The sequence below is a fragment of the Armigeres subalbatus genome, chromosome 2, assembly GCF_024139115.2.
Source record: "Armigeres subalbatus isolate Guangzhou_Male chromosome 2, GZ_Asu_2, whole genome shotgun sequence".
NCBI lineage: Eukaryota > Metazoa > Arthropoda > Insecta > Diptera > Culicidae > Armigeres > Armigeres subalbatus.
The window spans coordinates 271241793-271257677 of NC_085140.1; the positions used below are offsets into that span (position 1 = coordinate 271241793).

The 15885-nt window shown below is 41.0% G+C and overlaps 2 long non-coding RNA genes across 2 annotated transcripts; one reads left to right on the top strand and one right to left on the bottom strand.

The window, feature by feature from the left end:
- Positions 1-1179: 1179 nt before the first annotated feature.
- On the top strand, positions 1180-12685 carry LOC134212231 (uncharacterized). Its single transcript, XR_009979224.1, has 5 exons — positions 1180-2353; positions 11750-12043; positions 12106-12362; positions 12439-12525; positions 12600-12685. It is a non-coding gene; the product is annotated as an uncharacterized LOC134212231 (long non-coding RNA).
- A 39-nt stretch (positions 12686-12724) lies between these two features.
- Positions 12725-14964, bottom strand: LOC134216346 (uncharacterized). The gene is made up of 3 exons (XR_009980626.1): positions 14483-14964; positions 14149-14423; positions 12725-14088 (listed from the first exon to the last, which is right to left on the bottom strand). It is a non-coding gene; the product is annotated as an uncharacterized LOC134216346 (long non-coding RNA).
- Between the last annotated feature and the right edge of the window lie 921 nt (positions 14965-15885).

Genomic DNA, 15885 nt, shown 5'->3' on the forward strand with positions numbered 1-15885 from the left:
TTATGGTGAAAATGGAAAGCTGGATACATCTTAGGTAGGCTTGATTTGTTCGTGGATGACAGGCTTACTCCCCCCCTGGCAAGAGCGGATTTGAGTGAAAGTAGATATATAGTAGAATCTATAGATGAGCGAAAGCATGGCTGAGTCGATTTTTTTGCCCGTGCACACGCGCATATGACGTCACAGCCCTTATACTAATGACACATTGGTGGTATTCGTACCATGGCACAAGTTGTACCACTAGTGTGTCACCTTGTACCATGCTGGTACAACGTGGAAAACCATGGTACAATATGTACTATGGTATATAACCGTGGTACTTGTACCACCAGTGTGTCTTTAGTATTAGCGTTTCCATTGAAATCGTAACGTCATGCTCGTTTGGAGACACGTTTGACAGTTCGTTTGGAGACAGTGGATTTATCTTCGCTCATCTATATATTCCACTATCTATACCCGGTAAAAATCGTTTACTCATTAATGGGTACTTTTTCTCTGCTATCTCTTTCTCTCTGCTGAAAAATTAACCCATTTTGGGAGAATAAGTGGATTTACTCATTTAAATGAGTAGATCCACTTATTCTCCCAAAATGGGTAAAATTTTTAGCAGAGGAAAAGAGATAGCAAAGAAAAAGTACCCATTAATGAGTAAACGTGTTTCCCCGTGTAAGCCATTTTATAGAAAGCTCAAATGACAGGAGACCAAGGGTCTGTCTCAATTGGATGATTAAACTGAAATTAAACTTAATAAGTGACATTTCAATAATTACCAAATACCCTGCTCGCAGAGCAAGATTACTTTTGACAGATATCGAATCATTTTCCATCGATGTCCTATTGGAATTGCTGGCTAGCACCAGCCATTCTTATAACGGGGTGATTTTTTAATTTGCGAACTGTAATTTTTAAGTTTAATTCTCCAAATGAGACAGACCCCAAATACTAAGGGTCTGTCTCATTTGGATAATTAAACTTAAAAGTGACAGTTCGAAAATTAGCAAATAACCCGGTAATAAGAATGGCTGGTGCTGCCCAGCAATTCCAATAAGACATCGATGCAAAATGATTCGATATCTGTCAAAAGTAATCTTGCTCTGCGTGCAGGGTTATTTGATAATTATTGAAATGTCACTTTTAAGTTTAATTTCAGTTTAATTCTCCAAATGAGACAGACCCTACCCAGGACGGAAAATGTTAGTGTTAGGGATTCGTTAGTCACTAGTGAGTGGCGATAATAAGAGAATAAGAGGAATAAGAGAAAAAACAAACGTTTGATCGAAGCGTCTGTTGCGGACGCAAACGCCTTAACTTATAAGTGCGAGAAAAAAAAGTCGTCGTCAACGATTTCGTTTGCGTTTAATTGTATTTAATTGGAATTATGCAATTATGCTTGCGTCGGTAAGTGCAGTTTTATTTATTAAATAACTTTAAATGGTGCGCGGGTTATATTCGTCCCGGTTAATTCCGCGATTGTATTTCTCGGTCGGCTTTTATTCAAAAGTTTTCATTCGGAAGTGAACTTAATCCGCGAATCAGAAGTAAATTTTGTTTACATCGACCGGTGATTTATATTCTTCATAAGTCGTGGCTTTCAATAAAAGTGAAAAATCTAAAAGATTATATAGCAGAAGCTAAAAAAAGATTTCGTCGGAAATAATATTGCGTTTCAATAGTGAAAAAGTGTTTTAAGTGCCTACTAAAGTGGGGAAAAAACTGCAGTTTCTGCTGAAATTCCCATGTAAAATGTTCCGGATCTTCGACGGGGAAGATGCTCAGTAAACGGAAGCAGAAAAATATAGATATATTCTCTGTCTAACCAGTGCATTTTTACCAGAACAGGCAGATCAAAGTATGATGTGCGCAACTGGGGTGAGTGTCCTTAAGAATCAAAATATCATGCAGGATAAAATTGGTTCCAAAATGAAACAAAATTTAATTTAGTACAGTGAATCCTGCAGGATAGCAATTGTGAAGCTATTTTGAAATGTATACATTAGTGGAATGGCTTTCGACCCGGAAGGTACATGGAGGCGTGGAGCGCACATGACCATGTACAGAACGACTTGGAGAGCGTGGGGCGCAACGGATGATGGAGAATGTGGCCTCGAACAGTGTATTGTGGCGTCGAATTAATGATTCAGTGTTATAAAGATGCATGCTAAATAAATGAATAAACGAGTGAATAAATAAATAAATGAATAATTGTGTACATAAGAGCACCATGCTGGCTAGAAGACAGAACAAGGCGGAACACATCTAGATACGGTCTAAAGCCCGTCCCTGAGCATCTATCAGTCAATCACAAATTTGTTGTTGCCATTGACTTGTCTTCTCGTTTTACGACCATCCACAGGTAAGTATTTCAAAAGTTTATTTCGCTAATATCAATAACATAAACTTTAAAACACAGATCTCCACAAATGGTTCTTAATACTGCACTGATAGTTACTGCGGTTCTAGAACCATTCCTAAGAATAAACTATGTACTTTCTCGAAAATCATATCCAAGATGATCCCAGTAACTGCCTGTGCATTACTGAAACCCACCAGGGTGCAGATAATTTTTATATGCATCTGTTCGAGCATAGCCAAATGTTTTTTGAGGAGCTTGTTGTAAATGTCTGTGCATTACTGAACCCTACGAGGGTGCAGGTAATTTAAATATGCATCTCTTCGCGCATAGCCAAATGTAGTTTTGAGGAGCTTGTTGTAACTGTCTGTGCATTACTGAACCCTACCAGGGTGCAGGTAATTCAAATATGCATCTCTTCGCGCATAGCCGAATGTAGTTTTGAGGAGCTTGTTGAAACTGCCTGTGCATTATTGAAACCCACGAGGGTGCAGGTAATTGAAATATGCATTTCTTCGCGTATAGTCAAATGTAGTTTTGAGGAGCTTGTTGTAACTGTCTGTGCATTAACGAACCCTACCAGGGTGCAGGTAATTCCAATATGCATATCTTCGCGCATAGCCATGCTTGTTGAAACTGTCTATGCATTACTGAAACCCACGAGGGTGCAGGTAATTCGACTATCTGTGCATTACTGAGATCTACCACGCGCATAGCCAAACGTTGTTTTGAGGTGCTTGTTGCGACCATCTGTGCATTACTGAGATTTACCACGCGCATAGCCAAACGATGTTTTGGGGTGCTTGTTGTACCTGTCTGTGCATTACTGAGTTCCGCCAGGACACAGATAGTATGAATATGCATCCGTACGCGCATAGCCAAATGTTGTTTTGAGGTGCTCTTTGTAACTTTCTAATTGAAGCAATTCCTGGAGCAATTTCTGGTGAAACGTGTGATGGAACTCGTGGAGCAATTTCTGTTGAAACTCCTCAAGATGGAATTTTTGAAGCAATTCTTTGCGGAACTGCTGGAGGAATTCTTGGTGCAATTCCTGGTGGAACTCTTGGAGTAATTTCTAGTGAAACGTGTGATGAAACTCCTAGAGCAATTTCTGTTGCAACTGCTGAAGCAATTCCTGGTGAAACTCCTGAAACATTTCTTGGCGGAACTCCTAGAGGAATTTTTGGTGGAACTTCTGGAGGAATTATTGGTGCAATTCCTGGTGGAAATTTTGGAGAACGTGTGATGGAGCTCCTGGAGAAATTTCTTGTGGAACGTGTGATGGAACTCCTAGAGCAATTTCTGTTGGATCTCCTGAAGCTATTCTTGTCCGAGTTCCTGGCGGAGTTCTTGGTGCAATTCCTGTTGGATCTCTTGGAGCAATTTCTGGTGGAACGTGTGATGGAATTCTTGGAGCAATTTCTGGTGAAACGTGTGAATAAACTCCTGGAGCAATTTCTGTTACAACTCCTGAAGCAATTTCTGTTGGAGCTCTTTAAGGTCTGAGGGAAGGGTTTTCCGTTGAAAAAGCACGTGGTAGCACTCTCCGAGCGAGAAAATTACCCAATTCAGCCCGCCAGAATGACGCTGTCAGTGTCGCCAAAATGGTTTTATCATTATTCAAAAGGAATTGGCAACCATGGGGAAGAAATTTATCACTCATGAAGTGATTCAGCGAGAGAGTTCCTTCAGAAGTTCCTCCAGGAATTCCTTCGAAAGTTCCTCCAGGAATTCCTTCGGAAGTTCCTCCAAGAAGTCCTTCGGAAGTTCCTCCAGGAATTACTTCGAAAGTTCCTCCAGGAATTCCTTCGGAAGTTCCTCCAGGAATTCCTTCGGAAGTTAATCCAGGAATTCCTTCTGAAGTTCCTCCAGGAATTCCTTCAGAAGTTCCTCCAGGAATTCCTTCAGAAGTTCCTCCAGGAATTCCTTCAGAAGTTCCTCCAGGAATTCCTTTGGAAGTTCCTCCAGGAATTCCTTCGGAAGTTCCTCCAAGAAGTCCTTCGGAAGTTCCTCCAGGAATTACTTCGAAAGTTCCTCCAGGAATTCCTTCGGAAGTTCCTCCAGGAATTCCTTCGGAAGTTCCTCCAGGAATTCCTTCGGAAGTTCCTCCAGGAATTCCTTCGGAAGTTCCTCCAGGAATTCCTTCGGAAGTTCCTCCAGGAATTCCTTCGGAAGTTCCTCCAGGAATTCCTTCGGAAGTTCCTCCAGGAATTCCTTCGGAAGTTCCTCCAGGAATTCCTTCGGAAGTTCCTCCAGGAATTCCTTCGGAAGTTCCTCCAGGAATTCCTTCGGAAAGTCCTCCAGGAATTCCTTCGGAAGTTCCTCCAGGAATCCCTTCGGAAGTTCCTCCAGGAATTCCTTCGGAAGTTCCTCCAGGAATTCCTTCGGAAGTTCCTCCAGGAATTCCTTCGGAAGTTCCTCCAGGAATTCCTTCGGAAGTTCCTCCAGGAATTCCTTCGGAAGTTCCGCCAGGAATTCCTTTGGAAGTTCCTCCAGAAATTCCTTCGGAAGCTCCTCCAGGAATTCCTTCGGAAGTTCCTCCAGGAATTCCTTCGGAAGTTCCTCCAGGAATTCCTTCGGAAGTTCCGCCAGGAATTCCTTTGGAAGTTCCTCCAGGAATTCCTTCGGAAGCTCCTCCAGGAATTCCTTCGGAAGCTCTTCCAGGAATTCCTTCGGAAGTTCCTCCAGGAATTCCTTCGGAAGTTCCGCCAGGAATTCCTTCGGAAGTTCCGCCAGGAATTCTTCTGGAAGTTCCGCCAGGAATTCCTTTGGAAGTTCCGCCAGAAATTCCTTCGGAAGTTCCGTCAGGAATTTCTTCGGAAGTTCCTCCGGGAATTCCTTCGGAAGTTCCTTCAGGAATTCTTTCGGAAGTTCCTCCAGGAATTCCTTCAGAAGCTCCTCCGAGAATCCCTTCGGAAGTTCCTCCAGGAATTCCTCCGTAAGTTTCTCCGGGAATTCTTCGGTAAGTTCCTCCGGAAATTTCTTTGGAAGTTCTTTCGGGAATTCCTTCGGAAGTTTCTTCGGGAATTCCTTCGGAAGTTCCTTCGGGAGATCTTTCGGTAACAGCCAAACAAAATGTTCCCCAGGGAACTTTTCCAGATATTTCTCCAGAAACTTCTTCAGTAAGTCTTCAGGTCCTTTAGGAATTCCTCCAGAAGTTCGTCCAGAAATTCCCCCAGAGCTTCCTCCAGGAATTGTTCCGGTAGTTCATGAAGGAGTTGTTCCAGAAGTTTCTCCAGTAACTCCTTCAGAAGTTCTCACAGGAGCTTTTCCAGAAGATTTTCCAGGAATTTCTTCAGTAATTCTTTTGGGAGATCCCCCACATTTTTTTCAAGAAGGTCCTCCAAGAATTCCATAGAAAATTTCTCAATGAATTGTCCCGTAAGTTCCTCAAATCCTTCAGAAATTCATTTGGAAGTTCCTCCAGGAAATCCTCTGGGACTTCCTCCAGAAATTCATCCGGAAGTTCATTCAGGAATTCGTCTGTAAGTACGTTCACAAATTCTTCCGAAAAACTTTATCCAAAATTTCCTCCAGGATTGCTCTGGATGTTTCAGTTGAAAGTTCCTCCAAAAATTCCTCCGAAAGTTCCTCCCGAAATTGTTCCAAAAGTTCCACTAAGAATTCCTCCGAAACTTCCTCCAGGAATCCCTTACAAAACTTCTCATAGAATTCTCCCGGAAATTCCTCCAGAAATTCATCCGGAAGTTCCTCCAGAAAATCGTTCTTTTTGGAGAAATTCCTTGAGGAACTTCCCGAAGAATTCCTTGTGGATGGAGGAACGCATGGAGGAACTTCTGGAGGGATTCCTGGAGCAACATTCGGAGGAATTCCTGGAGAAGCTTCTTGAAGAATTCCTGGAGAAACTTCTGGAAGAATTCTCGGAGGAGTTCCTAAAAAAAACTTCTAGAGTTTTTGTAGGATCTTTCGAAACAATTTCTGCAGATACTTTCGGAACAAATTCTGGAGGAACTGTCGGAATAATTCTTTGAGGAAATTCCTGAGCAATTCCTGGAGAAACTCTCGGAAGAATTATTGGAAAAACTCTTCGGTAAGTTCCTCCGGGAATTTCTCTGAAAGTTATTTCGGGAATTCCTTCGAGAGATCTTCCGGGAATTCCTTCGTAAATTCCTTCGGGAGTTCGTCCGAAAGTTTCTTCGGGAATTCCTCCGGAAGTTTTTCGAGAATTCCTTCGAGAATTCCTTCGAGAATTCGAGTTTTTTTTGCAACTCCTCTGAGAATTCTTCCAGAAGTTCCTCCAGGAATTCTTCAAGAAGCTTCTCCAGGAATTCCTCCAAATGTTGCTCCAGGAATCCCTCCACAAGTTCCTCCATGCGTTCCTCAATAATATCCACAAGGAATTCTTCGGAAAGTTCCTCAAGGAATTTCCCAAAAGTTCCTCCAGTAATTCCTCCCTAAATTTCTCAATGATTTGCTCCAGAAACTCCTGCAGAAGTTGTTCCGGAAGTTCTTCTAGGAATTGTTCCCGACGTTCCTCAAGGAATTATTCCGGAAGTTTCTCAAATAAATTCTTCAGAAGTTTCTCCAGGAACTCTTTCAGAAGTTTTTCCAGGAACTTTTCCAAAAGGGATGTCCTTTTGGAATTCCTCCAGAAATTTGTCCAAAAATTCCCCCAGAACTTCCTCCAGGAATTGTTCCGGTAGTTCCTCAAGGAATTGGTCCAGAAGTTTCTCCAGTGACTTATTCAGAAGTTCTGTCAGGAATTTTTCTATAAGATTCTCCAGGAATTTCTTCAGTAATTCTTCCGGACGTTCTTCCACAAATTTTTTGGTGAGATCCTCCAGGAATTCTATAGAAAATTACTCAATGAACTGTCCCGTAAGTTCCCCCAGAAAGTTTCAGAGGAATCCTTGGAGGAACTTCCGAACGATTTTCTGGAGGAACTTCCGGGAGAATTCCTTGCGAAGTTTTCTAAGGAATTCCTGGAGGAACTTTCAGAGGAATTCTTAGTGGAACTTTTGAAACAATTTCGGGAGGAACTTTCGGAGGAATTTTTGGAGGAACTTTAAACTGAAACATCCAGAGCAATTCCTGGAGGAATCTCTGTAGGCTTTCCTGAAGGAAGTATCGGAACAATTCCTGGAAGAAATTCTGGATAAACTTTTCGGAAGAATTCTTGGACGTACTTACAGACGAATTCCTGAATGAACTTCCGGATAAATTTCTGAAGGAGTTCCAGAGGATTTCCTGGAGGCACTTCCAAATGAATTTCTGAAGGATTTGAGGAACTTACGGGACAATTCATTGAGAAATTTTCTATGGAATTCTTGGAGGACCTTCCTGAAAAAAAATGCGGAGGAACTCCCGGTAAAATTACTGAAGAAATTCCTGGAAAATCTTCTGGAAAAGCTCCTGTGAGAACTTCTGAAGGAGTTACTGGAGAAACTTCTGGAACAATTCCTTGATGAACTACCGAAACAATTCCTGGAGGAAGTTCTGGGGGAATTTCTGGACGAACTTCTAGAGGAATTTCTGAAGGACCTCCCGGAAGGATTACTGAAGAAGTTATTGGAGAAATATCTGGAAAAGTTCCTGAGGGAACTTTTTTTTTGGCTGTTAAAGACAGGAACACCGTCTTCGACCACAGGTCGTACAGACTGAATAATTAACACATAGACAACGGACAGGACACATAACACCCAGTAGACTGGTGGAGGATTTTTCGATCACGAATATTTTCCTTCTTACCGGAGCGGGAATCGAACCCTCGCACCATAGCCCATGCGTCTAGACGATTGACGTCGCTAACCGCACGGCCACGAAGCCCACACTTCTGTCGGAGTTCCTGGAGAAACTTGAAGTGACTTGAGAAACTTCCGGAATAATTCCTTGAGGAACTTCTGGAACAACTTCTGCAAGAGCTCTGCGGAGCAATTAATTGAGAAATTTAGGGTCGAATTACTGGAGGAACTTATGGAGGAATTCCTGAAGGAACATTCGGAGGAATTCCTGGAGGAACTTTCGGAGGAGTTCCTTGAGGAACTTTCGGATCAATTTCTGGAGGAACTTCCTGAGGAATTCTTGGAGGAACTTGTGAACGAATTCCTTGAGGAACTTTTGGAAGAATTCTTGGAGGAATTTGTGGAGGAACTTCCGGAAGAATTACTATAGTAGTTTCTGGGGAAACCTGGAGGAACTTCCTTAACAAAAATTTGCAAGAATTTGCGGAGCAATTCCTGGAGAAACTTCTTTATTAGAGAAACTTCTGGAGAATTTAATGAAGGAGTTCCTGGATAAACTTTTGAAGGAATTACTTGAGGTGATTCTGGAACAATTCCTAGAAGAACTTCCGGAACAACTCCTGCAGAAACATCTTGAGCAATTCCTGGAGAAACTTCGGAAGGAAATACTGGAGAAACTTTGGCGAAATTCTTGGAAGAATTTCGGAAGGAACTTCCGGAAGAATCCGTTGAGGTACTTACAGAGGAATTCCTGGAGGAACTTTCGAAGGAATTCTTGGAGAAATTTTTGGAGGAAACTCTTAAGGAACTTCCGGATCAATTTCTGCATGAACTTCTGAAAAAAAATTCTTTATTTTTTTTGGTGATTTCTAGAAGAAGTTTTAGAGAAATCTTTGGAGGAACCTGACGACTTTCTGGAGGAATTTCCGAGATAATTCATTGATAAAATTTCTAAGGAATTCCTGGAGGGAATTTTGGAAGAATTTTGAAAAAAATATGCAGGAACTTCCGGAAGAATTACTGAAGAAACTTCTGGAACTACTGCTTGAGGAATTTCCGGAAAAAATCCTGGAGGAAGTTATGAGGGAGCTCCTGGTAAAACTTCTGAGGGAATTCCTGAAGGAAATTCTTGAGGAATTCCTGAAGGATCTCCCGGAAGGATTACTGGAGGAGTTACTGGAAAAAATTCTGGAAAAGTTCCTGGGGGAACTTTTGGAGGAGTTCCTGGAGAAACTTCTGAAGGAGTTCCTGGACAAACTTCTTGAGGAATTTGTAGAGAAACTTCCGGAAGAATCACTACAGCAGAATCTGAGGGAACTTCTGGAACAATTCCTGGAGGAACTTCCTAAACAATTCCTGTAGGAATTTCCGGAGCAATTTCTGGAGAAACTTCGCGATAAATTACTGGATAAATTACTGAAGTAGTTCCTGAATAAAATTCCGGAGAAACTTCTGGAGGAGTTGCTGAAGAAACTTCCATGGAAGTGCCTGGGGAATTTCTGGAGGAGTTACTTGAGGAACTTCCGGAATAATTCCTTGAGGATCTTCTTAAACAATTCATAGAAGAACTTTCGGGACAACTCATACGACTTCGGGACAACCCATAGAACTTCCGGAGCAATCCCTGGAGAAACTTCGGGAGGAATTACTGGAGGAACTTTTGGCGATATTCCTGAAAGAATTCCTGGAGAAACTTTCCGAGGAATTACTGAAGGAACTTTCGAAGGAATTCTTGGAGGAACTTCTGGATCAACTTTTGATGGAATTTATGGAAACATTTCTTTAAAAAAAATTGAGAAATGGCAGGAAGAACTTCTAGAGAAATTCCTAGAAGAAACCTGGAGAATTCCTGCAGAAACTTTGGGAGGAATTCTTTGACCAACTATCGGATGAACTCCTGGAGGAACTTCCGGATCAATTTCTGGAGGAACTGGAAGGAAAAAATCATTAAGAAATTTCCTAAGCAATTTCTAGAGGAATTCCTGGAAGTAGAAGGAAGAATTTTTGGATGAACTTCTGGGAGAATTCCTGGAGGAACTTTTGGAGGAATATCTGTAGGAACTTCCTGAGTAATTTGTGGAGGAACTTCCGGAAGAACTACTGGAGAAACTTCTGGAAAAGTTCCTGGGGGAACTTCTGGAAGAGTTACTTGAGGAACTTCCGGAATAATTCCTTGATAAACTTTCGGAACAATGCTTTTGAGAACTTCCAGAACAACTCCTGTTGGAGCTTCCGGACCATTTCCTGGAGAAACTTCTGGAGGAAATACGGAGGAAGTTTTGGAGAAATTTATGGAGGACCTTCCGGAACAATTACTGAACAATTACTTTCGGAACAATTCATGGAGAAACTTGTGGAGGAACTTTCGAATGAGCTTCTGCTTGAATTTCTGGGGAAACTTTCGGACGAATTTATGGATGAATAGCCGGAGGAATTGTTGGAGGAACTTTCAGATGTATTCCTGAAAGAATTTCCGTAGGCATTCCTGAAGTAACCTACGGAGGAATTTCTGGAGGAGCTTCCAGATAAATTCTTAAAGAAATTCCAACGTAAACTTCCGACAAATTGCTTGAAGAACTACAGGAGTAATTCCTAATGTAACTTCCCTAAGAATTCTTGGAGGACCTTTCAGAGTGATTCCTGGAGAAACTTTCGGATGAATTCTTAGAGTAACAATCGGAGGAATTTCTGGAGGAACTTCCTGAGGAATTTCTGGGGGAACTTTCGGTGGAATTCTTGGAGGTAATTCTGGAGCAACTGTGGAGTAGTTAAGAAAAAATTTCGGAGAATTTTGTATGCAAAAAATCAGTTGCCTTAGACCCATGCCGCCATCGTAGATCTCCAACGGCGGACATCACCACTCGGCCGCTGGCTGAAAATAAACAATCACGCTACCGCCGACAAAATTACAATTCGCTACATCCGGAGATGTTATCTCGACTCATCCAGAGAAGTGCGTTTCAAATAAGTGTTCTAATACTAAAGACCCTACCTTGGGCCCTCCTTAGCCGTGCGGTAAGACGCGCGGCTACAAAGCAAGACCATGCTGAGGGTGGCTGAGTTCGATTCCCGGTGCCAGTCTAGGCAATTTTCGGATTGGAAATTGTCTCGACTTCCTTGGGCAGAAAAGAATAATCGTGTTAGCCTCATGATATACGAATGCGAAAATGGTAACTTGGCTTAGAAACCTCGCAGTTAATAACTGTTGAAGTGCTTAATGAACACTAAGCTGCGAGGCGGCTCTGTCCCAGTGTGGGGATGTAATGCCAATAAGAAGAAGAAGAAGAAGATACTAAAGACGCACTTATGGTACAAGTACTATGGTTATATACCCTAGTTCATATTGTACCATGATTTTCCACATTTGGGCTTATTCTACGAGTGGAGTGACGTGAGATTGCTCGAATGACGTGAGAAGAGTCGTATAGCCCCATTTGAATAACATGGTCACCTCACGTGAGAATTGCTAAAATCGACTCACCTCACGTCACTCGACTCGTAGAATAAGCCCAAAATTGTACCATGGTACAAGATGACACACTAGTGGTACAACTTGCACCATGGTACGTGCACTGCAGTGTCATTAGTATATATAAGAAGAAGTGTAGTCGCTATTCGGCTTGCAAATTTCTTTATTCATCCGACTTTACTTTAGCTTTACTCAAATTGGAAACATTTGCACATTTTTTTTATCCAGTCGGTACGCTCAGCAAATCGTAGAGCTTTCTTGTAGGTAATGAGTAAAATCAGATTAGCTCAGTGGACTTTCTGGATCTGTAAGCGATGCACGGATACATCATTCAGGACTTGATTGTTCGGGTGCAAAAGGTCGTCGGAGCCGACTAGACCTAGACCCTGCACTAGCTAGCTGTATGAAATTTAAGAAGACGGACGTATGACTGGCATACAGGGAGACTGGCGGTTGGCGACCCAAGAACAAACGGAATAAGATTTTATGTTCACTATTCGTGCCAAGGACACTAAAAATAAGGTAAAATATGTTTTTTACAATTATTTGTCTTTTTTTCTAAATATTATCTATTCACAAAACAGAAACTATCTCCACTTCATCCACAAACTTGAAGTAATGGACCAACTATGATAAATGGTAAAGTCATCAAGCTATAGTGCTTTGGACTTGCACAAGCTGTGTATGAGATGCCAGATGCCTTTCTGAAGAAGAGCAAGGATCGTGCTCCGGTGAGATAGATTACATCAGAATCGCTTACGGACCACATCTGCACCACAAAAATTGATGGCTAGGAATTATTCGCTAAATGGAATGTCGAAAAGAAAAAATAAGATGAAATGTGAGTTAACTCACCATTTGGTAATCCAGCAGATTTATAATAGATTATTAATCTGTGTGATTTCTATATTTCATAGTTTGTTCGTGTTGCTCGGATGATACAAATTTGCGACATTGGGATCAAATTCCACATCAAATCTGATGTACTGTATGAAAACACGACGGTAAGTTTCACATGATGTAGAAAAGATCGACCGATTAATGTATGTAATGGTTATAAATATAATCTATGTTTCAGAAACCGATTGCTCGATAGTGTCTTTTGTCATGGAGCGCGTTTCGGAAGTCTATAGGAACCGTTTCAGTATGTATCGGTCAGCAAAAAGCAGCGCCCTTGACATCACATCCGCTACCTGTCGCAAAATCAGTAAAAAATCAACTACCTATTCGAAAAAAATATGATACTACTGATCGAGAACGCAACAAACGAGTAAAACCTGTGCTATAAGAATGGCGTCCGACTGCGACCAAATCCATCATCGATAACTACTATTCAAATCTGCTCTTCGAGCTGACCAAATCTGCTTTTGGATGAAACTTTTTTTTTCGGGGCGCTATTTGGAGTGACGACGAATTCCATTGCAAGAACGTATGATTAAAATAAATCTGATGACGTGATGACTTCCTCGACAGGGTTAGGAGATTCTCTTGTCTCTTATACTGTTGACAAGATTTTATATTTATCCTGTCAATCACTGTTACGATGAATTTAAAAAAGCTTTTGAGAATTTCAATAAAACAAATAATTTCATCTGTAAACCTCAAATTATGTAAACATGTAATTCTAATAAAAGTCCAAATTCGAGAAAACGAAATACCTACGTTTTAGTCATATCACACTTTTACATTATTGTCAATTTATCAATCATAATAATATTGTGAATATAATTATCATTAATGACATATTTAATGTTGGTTCCCCTTTCTCATGACAATATTTCACCACATACGCCTAATCATAAAATTCAGCAAAAGATTGGTTTCGAAACTATGTCGGTGAACCTGCCACGTTTCCAACTAAACGAGCTCGCAGTCTTCCAGCCGGGGCAAATTCAAACATATCTATCTTATTCTTTTAATAAAAATGTGTTCGTATCAGAATAACTCGAAAACGGCTGGATGGATTTTCTTCATTCCTTCTGCAAATATGTTCGTTATCGTTCCCGACTGGTTTATATAATATTTCCTCATGCAAAAATTACGAGGAAGGTTGAGTAAACGTGAAAAACTAAAATTACGAATCGTATGGAAATTTTGCATGGGCAGTTCACAACGCGCATTTTCGCCTACCAGGACAACGTTTGCCGGGTCGACTAATATATACATAAACACAATATAATCACTTATATAAGTTCTCAATCGAAGAATGATTCGGTTAAATTTATCCGGTTTACTAGCCAGTAAAATAGACCTCACATATTCGCCATAAATTTGGAAACTGTCCCATATCAAGGTCATTTCTCCATAACTCTAAACACGATTCAAAATGGCATTTGGATCAGCTTTACAATTCGGTTTCTTTGCTGCTCACAATCTTTGCGGAACGTTTCTTCGAGGTGATTGGCTTGGGATTCGATCATATTCAATGAATCTTTGATGAACATGCTGGCGGCCTATAGGTTCCCGCTTGCTGGGCTTACAAACTTGCTCAGTTTCTTCTGCGAGCCTCAACTGTGAACATTTTCAGAACTACTTCGACGAGCATGGTCGAGCACAGTAATGAATATCTGTGAAAAGGAAAAACGCGTTGAATTTACTTATTTAAACATGTCATTACCCAAACATACCGGAGCATCTTCACAAACAGATTCTTTGCCGGGTGTGCACAATTCACCACGATGACAAACTTGTCTTTGGTCGCATAGTTCCATATCGAGTTTGGCAAACAGCGCCCCACTTGTGGCACCGGCTCATCTTTCTAACTAGCACATCCTTAAATAACTATAAGCGAATACTTTCAAAACGACAACTGCTTCTCCTTCTGACTTTCGACCTGACGCGGCAGGTAGGACAGCTCATCAAAGGACGGCTGCGTGTTGATTTTATAATAGAAATTCAACCTCTGGAAATAAAACTCTGTAAATCGCAACTCTTTTCAAAAATTCAATGTCTTATTATTACCTTCGAGAGCCAGTCCAAGGGCAACTTCTTGAATTCACCCGACGGAGCGAGCGAAATTTTAATTTAATGCCAGCGATTGCCAGGAACTGAAACTTGCTGATCTCAGTACAGCTAACTCGTGTCGTGCCAATGATTATTTTTCTTTTTAGCGGCACTGACTTGCACAATTCTTGTCGGACTCCACCCGGTGGACTGACCTGGTCGAGGTCCTGGTCTAAAAATGAATTCAAAGCTTTCGCATTTTGCAGTTCCTATACATCCCGGCGCGCCGGAACCACCTTTGGTGGAGCTAGGTCACGATGAGGTCGTTCATCATCTCGTTCGCTGCATAATACACTTGTATCTCAGAACCACTATTGTGTAGACCATTTTTAACAAATTAACTTGCTTAAATTGGATATAGGTAGGTAATTTGTTAAATATTTATTTTGCTCGAAAAACTTTTCTCGGATTGTTTACAACGAACTGTCATCTGCAATGGAAATGTGCTAGTATTGGTGAGCACAAATCCTGCGTTCACTACTACATAAACAAAATTTCAATCCACTCATTAAAATGACTCACGTTAGGGTAAGGTTACACTAATGTTACCCTAACGCAGACGTTTGAAATCAGCAAACGCCTAACATGATGTTGCAATATAGCGTAATTTTAGTCGAGGTTTACCCTAACGTGAATCATTTTCTTAGGCTCATGAGGTAACAGGTTACCCTAAAGTTCGGGTCATGTTAGGCTCATTCTCCTTGCTGGGTAATATTTACATTTTACAAGGAACATTTGCGAAAATGAAATGAAATGATGATGATGATGACGAAATGATGATGGTTTACATGCAAATTTACCAAAACAAAGACCGAGCCGTCCACTCAAAATTTCGATCAGCTGTTCGAATCTGTCTCATAAAATGGCTTATAAGTGAAAGGAACTGTAAAGTGAGTTGTTTTGCGGGTCCGTGCACTGAAAACCAAAACTACCCAAAAGTGGGTTGTTTGCACTCAAAACCGTAGTTGAGGCCAATAACCCAAATTTAAGCAAAATGACTTTTCTGGCACTAGGTAGTTTGCCTTTAATCCCATGTAAACAATTTACCCAAAGCTGAGTTTAATTTATCCAAAGCGGACCTTGATCAACTGAAAATTGAGAATATTGAATTTACTCAAATTTGGGTTATTGGGCTGAGCAACCCCGGTGAGGTGTTTGCATCTTGCTCTATAGTTTTGACATCAATCCAATCATGGGAAAAAAAAGGGAAAACTACATAAATTTGGGCAAATTTTTTCTGCGATATTCTCATCAGTGCGTATATTGAACTCAAAGTTTGGGTTGATTTATCTGTCCGTGTGTATGATTACAAACTGCCTCCAGGGTTGAATTTCAAAAGAATAAGTGCTGCTCATAACATG